The following is a 12,091-nucleotide window of genomic DNA, read 5'->3' as shown; positions in this document are numbered from 1 at the left end:
CTGGGTAGAAGAAACCTGGGTCATCCGCGAGTGGGGCAGAGGTGAGACAGCAGGGGTTGGAGGTGATGACCGGGAAGCGCAAAGAGGGAGGACGTTAGAGCTGAGGGCCTCCGGACCACCTGGAGCAGCGGGAGAGGGTCCGAGGTGTCAGGTACAGCGAGCCCTCCCTGCTCCTGTGCCCGGGGGCTTGGGGCTCAGGGGCGGTGAAGACTGACAACAAGCTCACACTTCTGGCCCTGCTCCCCATTGTCCTGTAAACCTAACCCTCTTCTGCCCGGAATCCGAGAACCCACCTCCCTCGAGGCCTGGGTGGTTTCCCACCAAGGGACGCTGGGGCGCGTCCTGGCTCGAGGACAGAACTCGGCCAGGATCAGGCAAGTTTACCCGCCGATGCAGGCCGACGCCCTAGGGTACGGATATTTGCAAAGGTGAATGCGATGGGGTCCCTCGGGGCACAGACCTTCTGCCCGACTCCCCCACCACCCCTAGGGCACGGCTAGTGTCAGCTGCCTCGCTCTCCCCTGCTAGGGGACCGCTGTGGAGGAAGACTGGTGCAAGGTTCCGGCGGAGGTCTGCCGAGCACCCTCTCCCGGAGTCCCCGCTTCTACACTCCTCGCCCCCCCCCCCCCCCCCCCCGCCCAGGTTGGGACATTGAGGCCAGAGGCAAAGACAGTGAATGACGTGGCCTCACTTTCCTCATTTTTAATGTCAGGGTAGACGGTGTCGGAGGTCTGAATTTGGGGGCTGGAGGCGTGGAAATTACCCCAGAATGCCAGGTGCCTCTGCGGGCGTCTCTCCCTGCCCTGCCAAGTCTGGCGACTGGTCCTTTTCCTTCCTTGTCTTAAACCATCTTGAGCGCGGCAGCGCGCAGCTTCTCCGGCAGCCAATGTGTTTCTGATAAAGCACTTTTCTCCCCACTAACAAATTCCAGCTTTTCGGCTCCTGAAGCCGCAAAGCACACAGGAGTTCAGGGACCAGGTATGTTTCCGCGGGGCTCCTCTATGGCCACTCACTACCTTCCCTCGCCCCGCACCCTTGCTCCAACGTTTCCCCCATTTTCTTGGAAAGCTGGAGTGAAATGTGAAAGAAAAGGGGAAATGGAGAGAAAAAGAAAGCCCCGGGGAGACGGAGAGAAAGAGCCCCATGAAGTCTTGCACTTCCCGACTGCAACTGGAGCAGGCAGCGGGGCCGAGAGGGACGCGAGCACCCGCATCGCCCCCAGAGGGCCCGCACGGACGAGCACTCACCTTACACACCCTTTCCTGCCGAGCGAGCAGGAGCGGAACTCCTGCAGCGCCAGGGTGTTCGAGGCCTCGGCGCGAATTCTCCGTGCGCAGAATCCGGGTCCCTGGCGGTGCGGAGTTAATCCCGCTGACTGCCCGGAGTCAAAGTCTGACTCTGTCTCCAGCGCATCCAGACAGGCGGCCTCGGCCGCTGCACATGCTGGGGTGGGGGTGGGGGTGCAGGAACCACTTAAGTTTGAGCGTCCCGCGGCTTCCCTCGGCGCTGCCTCGCTCCAGCTCTCCGCGTCCCACTCCCTCTTCCTCTCTCTTTTCCCGTCTTTTAATTTGATTTCCGTTTTCTTATCAATATTTCAACTGCCGTCTGATGAATTGTTTTATAGACAGCCACCCATCTGCCCCCAGCTGCTTTTCCAGGAACCTCGCTGTGTTACTGGGACGTGTCAAGGAGCAGTAGAAACCACACACACATCATAAACGAAACGCTTGCTCTGCGAAACGCTTGCTCCCCCCCCCCCCACCCCCCAAGGAAAAGTGGAGACCCAGGCCTCCTTTAAGCTGATTATTTAGTTTCAAATGATTGCTATGCAAATGATTATTCCTCTTTCCTAAACAATAGGAGTGAAGTCTTTGATTTTTCAGGCCTTTAAGTTCTTCCTACTTAAAAGTCACTCCTTCCCTTTACTGGGTCCTCTCCAGGAGTTCACCTCCTCTGACCCACGTTTTCCAGGCAGCATTTCTAGAGCAAAGCAGATTGCAAATGTTAGAGAAACAACCTGTTGGGGGGGTTCAATTCTTTAAAATTATGTAAATACACTCTTGCTAAGGAGTCAATAGCTGGGTCCACAAATTTGCATTTTCTTGAAATTTGGGATGTTGCTTATTTCTTCGCTTCCCCTTGTAGACCTGGCCTTGAATGGGCTCAGGTTTCTGAGTGCAAGCTCACGGGCACTCTTTCAGTTGCTCAACCCAGGGCCATTCCTCACAGAGCAGACGGGGCCTTGGCGGTTTTCACACTGCGGCACAGGCCTCTCCTGAGTGTCTTGCACCTGGGGAAGGCTCGCCAGGCCCCTCCCCAGAACAAGCGGATGAACCTGGAGGAGGGGAGAGGGGATGGGAGCAGACACCTCACAGCAGAGAGGGGAGTGTGTCAAACTGTAAGAACGAAACTGACGGCTTTGTGCGCCTCTGAGAATTGCCCTCAGTTTCTCAAGCTCCCCCTCCTCTTTCTTTTCTGGGTACCTGCATCGCTGGCTGCTTTGGTTCTGGACACTGAGAAAATTTGTTTAGTGCCTGTTCCCTCTTCTCAGTGCCGCCCCCACCCCCCACCCCTCCGCCTCAACTGTCTCTGGAGATTTTGGATGAAGAGGCAATTGCTAGAATTCCAGTTCTGGAGAAAGCACACTCATCACCCAGATCTCCCCACGTGGGGGGTATGGGGACTGGCGGCAGGGTTATTCATTATTTCCTTCGCAACAATATCCCGATTTTTCTCTCCGACCCTCCCCCAAAGCTCAACATATTGAAACATTTTGCTGCTTAATAAGAGCAGCCCAGAGAGCTATGAGGTGAAAGGCCAGCCTGGGACCGTGACTGGGGCTGCCTAGGCTGGGCGCTGCTGGCGGGGCTGCCCCCGCCCAGCACATTCCTGACCATCGCTTAGGAAAACAAGGCCGCGCTCGCTCGGGGAGGGGAAGAGGCTGAAGTACAGGAGGCATGGCCTCTGCAGTTTGATTCCTGGAGAGATCATCTTCCTTCCCAAGGGAGCCAACACACTATTCCAAACAACCACAAATGCAACAGAAGGTGCTTCTACGTCCCGTAATACATCCCTTGAGGATGCCGTTCCTTTCAAACAGGTTCTTTTTAGGAAAGCTGGCGACCTGAAAATGAGGGCTTCAACTACACCAGAGGAGAGAAGAACTAAGCAATTGTCCACTAACTACCACCCAGATCAAGTTTTCTATCCTCGGTCCTTCTTTTATATCTTTTTCCCTTCTTTTCCCTCTCCATCCCTCCTTCCCCCTTCCCTCTCTCCCTCTCTACCTTCCTCCCTTCCTCCTTTCTTTCGAAGGGGGTTTCTATGAGATCACTGGAGTAACTTCCTGCAGATTTTAAACTCTTCCTTCTTTATGTCTTCACAGTTGGTCTGACAGCTTTACTTGTAGACGTATCTCAGTTTTCTGTCCATCAGATTGTAAGCTCCTCAAAGGCAGAAGTGGGGCTTGTTTTGTTCATGGCTGAACACCCAGTGTCCACACAGAAACTGACAGACAGAGAAGTGGAACAATTATTTAGCTACAATCCCTCTTTTTTGAAGTAATTAATGAAGGGAATACAGGATAAGCAAAACCAAATTCAGGGAAAAAACTGACAGGAAAATCTCACCTGATACTGATCCATTTTTGGCTTTTCAGGGCGACAGAGCATTCATGCTCACCTGAATGAATTAACCGGGGAGCCAGAAGTCACCCACCCCACCCACCCAGCACCCTGGGTACGGTCAGATGTGCAGGTGTCCAGTCTCCGAGTTCTGTCCCCAGACTCTCTATGTTTGTACGCATCTTTGTGTCCTAGTTCCCACTCTTGCTGGAATTTCAAGCATCCCAAGGGATATTCATTCCAAGGGTCACACAAATAATAAAATCTTGGTGGTCCTGGGAAAACAAACGAGCTGAGAATGAAGTGGGGAATAATGTGGAGCCCCTTTTAGACAGGGTTTCAGAGCTGGGCATACATAGGCCTGGAAGCCTGCCCTGTTCGTGCATGTGCGGGAGGCAGGGAGCATGGCGCGTGCCCACTGGGGACGTGCCTATCCCCCTACCCACCCAGTCTGGAAGCGAGGGTGGTGTGGGAGTAGGGCCTAGTCTATCTCATCCTCTAGGAGGGCACAACCAACCCTCTTTGTCACCTGAAGCCTTCAATTTGCCAGAAGAAAATTGCTGAAATTGGTAACAGCTGCCCTAAGGAGCAGCGTACAAGAGGAGGATGGGAGAAAGGGGGCAAGAAAACTCATTAAAGCCAGCTTATCCCTTCAAATGTTTCCAAAGGAAGACCAGGCAAAGGCTTTCTTGCTCCAGAGCTATTGCTCCCTCACCATCTGTACCAAGTTGTTTCCTTGAGCCGTAGGTATACAACCCACAGATTAGCCAGTGACCCTCCTGTGGCATTTAGAAGAACAGGAGATTGCATCCAAGAAAGGATCATATTAGGGAAGCAAGGGAAAGATACCTGGGTGGTGTCCCTCTGGCCTGTTGAGTGGTTCTTTGATTCTAAGCAAGACAGTTAGGACTCAGCTTCCTTATATGGTAAATAAGAGGGCTACAATTAGGTCACCGTGAGATACCTTTCAACTGGAGCATGCCGTAATTCTATGAGATTACTTAACCTGGGAAAGGATATGAATCAACAGCAAATCAGTGTTCTACAGTTAGGAACTTTGGGTTCTAGTCTTCGTTCTGCTCCTGATGACTGGTTATGGGCTGAGTTGTGTCCCGCTAAAGCTCATATCTGAAAGCCCTCACCCCAGTGCTTTAGAGTGTGCCTATATTTAAAGATAAGGTCCTTAAAGAGACAAACAAGATAAAATGCACGGGCCCTGATGCTTTGTGACTGGTGTCCTTATAAGAAGAGGAGATTAGGGACAGAAATGTGGCAGCTCTGAAGAAAGACCACGAAAGGACACAGTGAGAAGGCGGCCAACCATAGGCCAAGGAGAGAGGCCTCAGAAGAAACCAACCCTGCTGACCCTCTGACCTTGGACTTCCAGCCTGCGGAACTGTGAGGAATACATTTCTATTGTTTAAACCACTCAGTATTTTGTATTTTATCATGGCAGCCCCAACAAACTAATACATCTGAGAGAGAATATTTTGCCATGATTTGGTTTCCCCAAGGAAGTAAAAGGGACTTGACGATGTTGACCCACTTTACTCAACCCTTCTAGAACCTGCTGTGGGGACGAATGCGTACCACGTGTTATTCACAACGTGTTTGGCCACGCGAGGCCCTGTGTACAGATAGATCAGCATGCCTGCCTTTGGAGTGCTTTTCACCCCGAATAAAGTCCAAAGCCACACTGCGTTTCAGCCCCTCTGGTCTTCCTATTCTTTTTGCTGTTACTGATGGGAAAGGAAGGAAGTTGCTTCCTGCTCTTCCAACAAGCAATTTCAGATTTTAAAGGGTAGCCAACAAAATGTCACATTCCTTATCTCTCGTTATTTGTGCGGTCATGTAGCCTATGACAGGCTGCAAGCCTAAGACTGAGCTCCTGGAAATTACAAAGAAGGCGTAGTGGGAAGTCTGCTCAGGGAGATAAGTCCAGGGAGTAGGGGTAGTGACTACAACAGGGTCCATGAGGAAGAAGAGCCATCAGACCGGGCTCTTTAGATTCCAGCATGTGTGTGACCTGGTTAGTCCTTCGATTCCCACCACATAACACACACACACACGCACGCACACACACACACACACACACACACACATGCTCATACATATCCTCAGTATAAAGAGGCTCTTAGGGTGGTTAGTGCCCTGTGCACAGTAAGGAAGATTCTGAGTGAGAGTGGAAACTACCAGGGCAAGAGATTTACAATCTAAATGGGGGTGAGAGAAAGAGCCTCCCCCAGGCTAACAGATTAGCCCCTCAGCCCATGGATAAATAAAAAATATGCAAGTTTCCCCAGGATTGGGGAGGAAGAGGTAAGGTTATTGGAGAATGAATGAGACTATGCATTAAGGCCAAGAGAGGCTCTTAAGATCAAACTTTAATATACTTTGTATCCATTCTTCCAACTCCCTTCGCAAGTATTTTGTAGATGAAAAGACACATTATTTTACTATGTAACATATTTGTCAATATACCTGGTTGCATTTTCTCAAATGGCAAATGAAACCCAGGATAACATTTTTTTTTGATTACTGGAAACCTCAATATCATCAATCGGCTTTTGGGAGGATTCAGTTTCCTGCAGCATCTATGATACTGTTCACGAGGATGCCAAAAATGCTTAGTGCTAAAGAACATTTTGCTCGGTTGTTCTATTATGGGTCCTTGCTCAAAGTGTTCATTTTTTCCTCCTAATCTGGTTTTTAGCACTTGATCCTGTGTCTCTTCATGATTCTGCACGGGATCTGGCCGAGGGATAGGTTTCGGGTGTTCGTGTGGAATGCTCACAGAAGGATGCAGCAAACTGTCGTCCTGCCTTCAGATGTCAAAGCTTTGCCGTTGCAGTCGTCTGGAAGAGGGAAGACATGGAGCTGTGACAAACACAACCCAAAGCTCCATTCTGAGCTGGAAATGAACGCTTCAAGAGAATTCTGTTTGATAACCCCAGTTTCACTGCTGCTGCTGCTGTGGTGAATCAAAATGTTTATCAGGTGTCACGGAACAGGTGATGTGTGGAGGAAATGCTTTTCAAATTTGCTTCTGAGCATCAGTACTTTCATCCTGCCATTTGCCTCCTTACTGGATCTCCTCGTGAATGTCAGCTAATTAATTGTATCTTATTAGATAATCCCTGAGGCCTAGTCCAGCTTAAATTTTCATCATTCTAAAAAGCATATTACTACTATCATCTATAGTTTTTTTTCCTGGTTAATGGGAAATATTCCATCTCTATTTCTGTTTCAAGCAGTGTACTTAATAATTGCAGTATGATTCCACATGATGCTTTTATGGCTAAATGGAGTCATTCATTCATTCATTCATTCTTTTGCCATAGTTTGGGGGAGGATCATAGAAAGAACCTGCATAATATCACCTTACCATCTCTGAGAAAGCAAAGGTTTGCAAAGACTATGTTACCTTTGCTCTATCAATCTAGACTGATTCAACCCTAAAAAGGAGGAAAGAGAATGGATTTAAAAGAAAGTATCAGATTCAGGGCTTCTTGTAGAAAAGTTGCCATCACATTTGGAAGGTGAATGAATCAATAATTTTATTTATTTATTTATTTATTTATTCATTTTAAAGACTTGATTTATTCATTTTTAGAGAGAGGGGAAGAGAAGGAGAAAGAGAAGGAGGAAAACACCAATGTGTGGTTGCCCCTCACCACCACCCCCCCACTGGGGACCTGACCTGAACCCCAGGCAGGTGCCCCAACCGCAAACTGAACCAGGGACACACTCCTGCCTCCCACCCCTCACCTCCGTTCCACAGCCCAAGCTCAGTCCGCTGAGCTGCACCAGCCAGGGCTGATGCCTTTAAAGTATTCAAACATTATTGCAGAGTGGGACAACTGGTTCATCCATCACAAGTTTGAAGTGGAAGATGATTTAAAACAAACAAACAAACAAAAACCCTTTCAGACACTATTGAGAAAAATGCCACAGAAATGAAAGTGCGCTCACTCTGGTCCTGGAGGATAATGGAAGACCATGTCGTCCAAAGCACAGGTGCTGTATTCTTGGCCCCTTCCTCCCTTCGTGACCCCAATTTGAAAAAAGAAACAAGAAAAAACCCAGAGAAAAGTCAAGCCGGGCCAATGCTGGTTACATCGAACTTGAAGGCCTTTTGGATATGTTTTTTAACAGGTTAGGGTGAGGCGTGGGAGACAGCTGAGTGGGCAGAGGTGCGCGTGACATCCCCCACACAGACGCCTGAGGGTGGCCTGTCAAGAACTGAGACGATTCCGGCCAAGTGCTTCCGACTTGTCTAGAGGGGAAAGAAGCAATGTAAATCCTTGCCTGGTTAAATACTGTTCTGTTGTATTATTATTGTTGTTATTGTTGTTGTTGTTATTATTACTTTGTGACCTTCAGCTCTGACAAACGGGGGACAGGGGGTCCCGGAAAGAGCATGGCCACTCAGTGATACTTTAATGCTCTTCCCAGCCGCACACAAAACAATGCAGCCCATTGAACAATAAACACAGAGGACGCACCACCTGGGGAGGTCCTCTGAGGCAACCTGGTGTCCCTAGATAAGAGATCAAAAGTGGGGGGTATGTTATTATTTTCCTGGTGCGTGTTTTTAAACGAGACTTTGTGAAGTAAGCTATCTCCCAGCTATTTGGCTGAGGAAAAGGGAGGCATAGATCTATTTCAAGTCCTCTTTTCTCTTCCTAAAACTTCAGACTTGGGAGGGACACATAAGAGGAGTGGAATGTTTGACTCCAAAATTCTCACTGCTTGATGTGAAGATGCAAGGACGAGGGCTTTAAGTTCCACGCGCCATGCAGCCTGCGTGCTGCCTCTTTGGGTGATGATTTTGGTTCTACTTTATAAAAATGGAGTAGAAGAAAAGGGGTGGACTGGAGTGGACCTTGAAGACATACTGTTCTCCTTAGTGCCCCCCCCACCCCCATTGCTCTGGTCCCCAGGCTGCCAGAGCATGCTTGGTTTTAAGTTGAGCTGGTTCTGCATGTCCCTTCTGATCTCAGCTAGCCACCTTTGCCAGCTGTGTTGTTTTTTTGAGGACCCTATTCTTTACATTTGATTAATGCTTTCTGTAAGTGGCACCAGCAGGGTAATGTCAGAACCAAGGGAGGAGGTTGCCCTGGAAAATGTCACGGGCCGGCTGAGTACCAGGAAGTCAAATGGGTACCCTGACTTCAGGGGCTCGCTTGGGAACCAGAGACTCTGGTCTTTTTCATAGCGTCCCTAGGGTACTCTGTGTAGCCAAGGGGGAGAGTGGTATTCTCTTAATTTGTGTAGGAATTCCCAAGGCAGAATATACCGCTCATGGTGAAAATTCAGCAGGTAATTTGGAGCGATTTCCTTGCCAGGACGGACGAGGGTGGATGGCCATACTTTCCAGCTGGGGAGTCCTTTTGATGGGGACGCAAACTGAATTTTGGCCTGCATCTGCAGGAGACAGACTGGCCATGGCCGTGGGGCCCAGAGCCCTGGGCATGATAAGCACTTGCAATCTTGAGTGCTTATCTCCTCCTGTATCTGGCCTTCTTGCAAGTATAAAGTAAATCAGGAAATCTCACCACAACAGGCTTTCCTGTGAGGAGGCTGGCATTTCCTGCCTGCCCCACTGGGGACAGGAATGGAGGGGACACCGTGCGTGGGTGTTGTCATTTCAGCTCCTGCACAAGCACCGGGGCAAGGAAAGCAGGTGTGTGCCAAGGTCAGCGATGGTGTGAGAGCAAAGGACAGAGGTCTTTGCCAGATGGAGTTTCCACGCACAACTTTGTTACAAGTAAAAATAATCCATAGTCACTTCTTTGCCTACTTGTGCACGTGCGCACATACACATTGCATGAGTCCTCGGCAGACATTAACGGATAAAACCGATGTGCCTCTGACCAACCACCATTAAATTGGTTACATTAGAGTTAGTTCACATTTTAATGTACTGCAACACATTGTAAGTTCCATGGTTTACGGTTTTTTAAGTTTTGTAAGCAGATAATATTTTCCTAGACAGAATTGCCTCTCCCCACCTCTTATATTTATCTTTAGGGCAAATTTTATTCCAATTTTAATACATGTGCTATTGGAAAGGTCATCCGTGCCAATAAAAGGTTTAACATGTTACTTCTATCAAAGGCATGTATGGGTCTATGCATAAAACCTGATCTTGTTCTACCATTTTCCTTCTATGATATGCTTTATGTAGCACTTAGAATCATTTGAGAAATTCATGCTCAGTTTCCAGATGAAGAAACAGAAACTGAAACAGAAGTTATCTCTGTTTTAATGGTAAGTTTTAAATATGTTATTCCACTAAGTGATATTATTGTTGTTACCCCATCTTTTACTTGGTGAACGGAATCATATGTGAGAAACCTGAGTCTCACAGAATCATCTTTTAAACATTATCTAAGTCCTGTGTTTTAGACATCATCTGAGTAATCATGTAAGTAATTTGTCAGACTTTGCCAGGTGAGCCTCAGGGCCTGGCTGGAGCCCAGGTCTTTTAACCCCTAATCTCCTATTCCCTGAGTTTCCATCAACACATCCCGTGAAATAGGTGAACTCCCCATTAGGTGGCGGTGGGGCTGCTCAGTAAGAAGGCCAGCTCACTGATTTTGTAACTCCCGTCTCTCTTTCCATGTTTAAAACACCCTGTGTTGCTCTCGATTCCCCTCCTTTCCTCCCAGAGGAGGAAGTGTTGCAGAGACGGTAGAGATGGGTCACGCACAAGCTTCCCCCAGCTTCCCCTAATGTTGCCGTATTTTATAACCACGGTCTGATCATCAAAACTTAGCATTAGTGCAATACTATTAACTAAGTTACAGGCCATTCAGATTTCATAGGTTTTCCTGCAATGGTCTTATTTTGTCCCAGGGTCCAGTGCAGGACCCCACACTGCGTTTAATCGTCAGGTCTGCTCCGTCTGTAGTAGTTCCCCAGTCTTCCTTCTGTGTCGTGACCTTGACATTTTTGACGAGCATTGGTGACATATTATATAGAAGTCTCTCAGTTTGGGTTTGTCTGAAAACTTCTCAGGATTAGATTGAGGTTTGTATTTTGGGCAAGAACACAGCAAGGGTAAAGTGCCTTTGGCAACACATCACTCCAGAGGGTCCGTGACATTGATATGTCCTATTACTACTGGTAATGTCGACCTTCTGGACTTGATCAGAGTGGTGTTGGCCAAGGTATCACACTGTAAGATTACTGCTTTTTCCCTTTGGAAGTGACAAGAATTTGGGGAGAGACGTGTTACAATTAACAAATATTTTGGGAGGAAATACTTTGAGGCTATGCAAATATCCTGCTTCTCCTTACTCTTTTGTTCACTAATTTTAGCACTCATGGGTGGGTTTCACCTCAAACAATAATTACTGTGGTCCTTTAATGGCGATTTCACTTGTTCTTTCTGCATTTAAATTGAAATGATCTTGTAGGAAGAGTTGCCCCTTCTCCTTTCCCCCTCTCCCTTCCTCTCTCCCTTCTTCCCTCTTTCTATCTCTCATTCCTTCTCTCTCTCTCCCTCCTCGTTCCTATCAGTATAGACTCATGGGTATTTATTTTATTCTTTAGATGGTAATCCATTACTTCAATTTATTTTGTTGCTCAAATTATTTCACTTGGGCCATTGAGAGCTTTTCCAGGTTGATTCCTGAATCTTTTTGACATACCTCACCTCTTTGATTTATTTCCTTTAGTATCTCCTTACTTTCTGGCACTGCACAATGTTCCAGGATTATCTTGTGTTTTCTCTGCCCATCTCTGGATTCAACTGTTTCTCCAAGGATCTGTGGTTCCAAGGACCTGTGGTTCCTTATACTGGAGAATGGGATTTCAAAGCCAACATGTAGGAATTAGTTTTTCTTTTTGCTATAGTGTTACTACTTCTAGGCCCTGTCAGCAGAGAGAACAAGGAATTACACACATGTGCAATAGCCTAAGTGTATACACATATCTAGACTTCTTTCCATATCTCTCCACCTGTCTGTTAGCCTGCTAGGGCCACCATAATGAATTTCCACAGACTGCATGGCTTAAATATCAGAATTTTGTCTCCCACAGTTCTGGAGGCTGGACGTCCAGGGTTAAGGTATCGACCAGGTTGGTTTCTTTGCTGGCCTCTCTCCTTGGCGTCAGGGTGGCTGTCTCCTTGCTGTGTCCTCACGTGGCCTTTATTCTGGGTGTACTTCCCTGTCACTGCTCTCTTCTCCCCATGAACTCCAGTCATATCAGACTAGGGGCCCACCCTATGACCTCATGCAACTTCAGTTACCTCCTTAAAGTCTCTATATTCAAATATAGTCACATTTCAGGTTAGGGCCTCAACATATAAGTCATACAGTCCATGACAATCGGTATGCGTTTTTTAAAAACGAGTTAACGCTGATACCTCTGATGGCAATCCAGTATCACAGGGTTCATTGTAGCATTGCCTCTTTGCTTATTTGTAATTTCCTGCTCCAACAGTGAGAAATCTGGCA

At 47.7% G+C, this 12,091-nt stretch overlaps 1 pseudogene; it reads right to left on the bottom strand.

Moving 5' to 3' along the window:
- Positions 1-5,781: 5,781 nt before the first annotated feature.
- Positions 5,782-6,604, bottom strand: LOC114510232 (annotated as a pseudogene).
- Positions 6,605-12,091: the final 5,487 nt, after the last annotated feature.

Source organism: Phyllostomus discolor, chromosome 13, assembly GCF_004126475.2.
Source record: "Phyllostomus discolor isolate MPI-MPIP mPhyDis1 chromosome 13, mPhyDis1.pri.v3, whole genome shotgun sequence".
Taxonomy (NCBI): Eukaryota; Metazoa; Chordata; class Mammalia; order Chiroptera; family Phyllostomidae; genus Phyllostomus; species Phyllostomus discolor.
The sequence above is the reverse complement of the archived record's forward strand: the minus strand, read 5'-3'. Positions and strand labels throughout refer to the sequence as shown.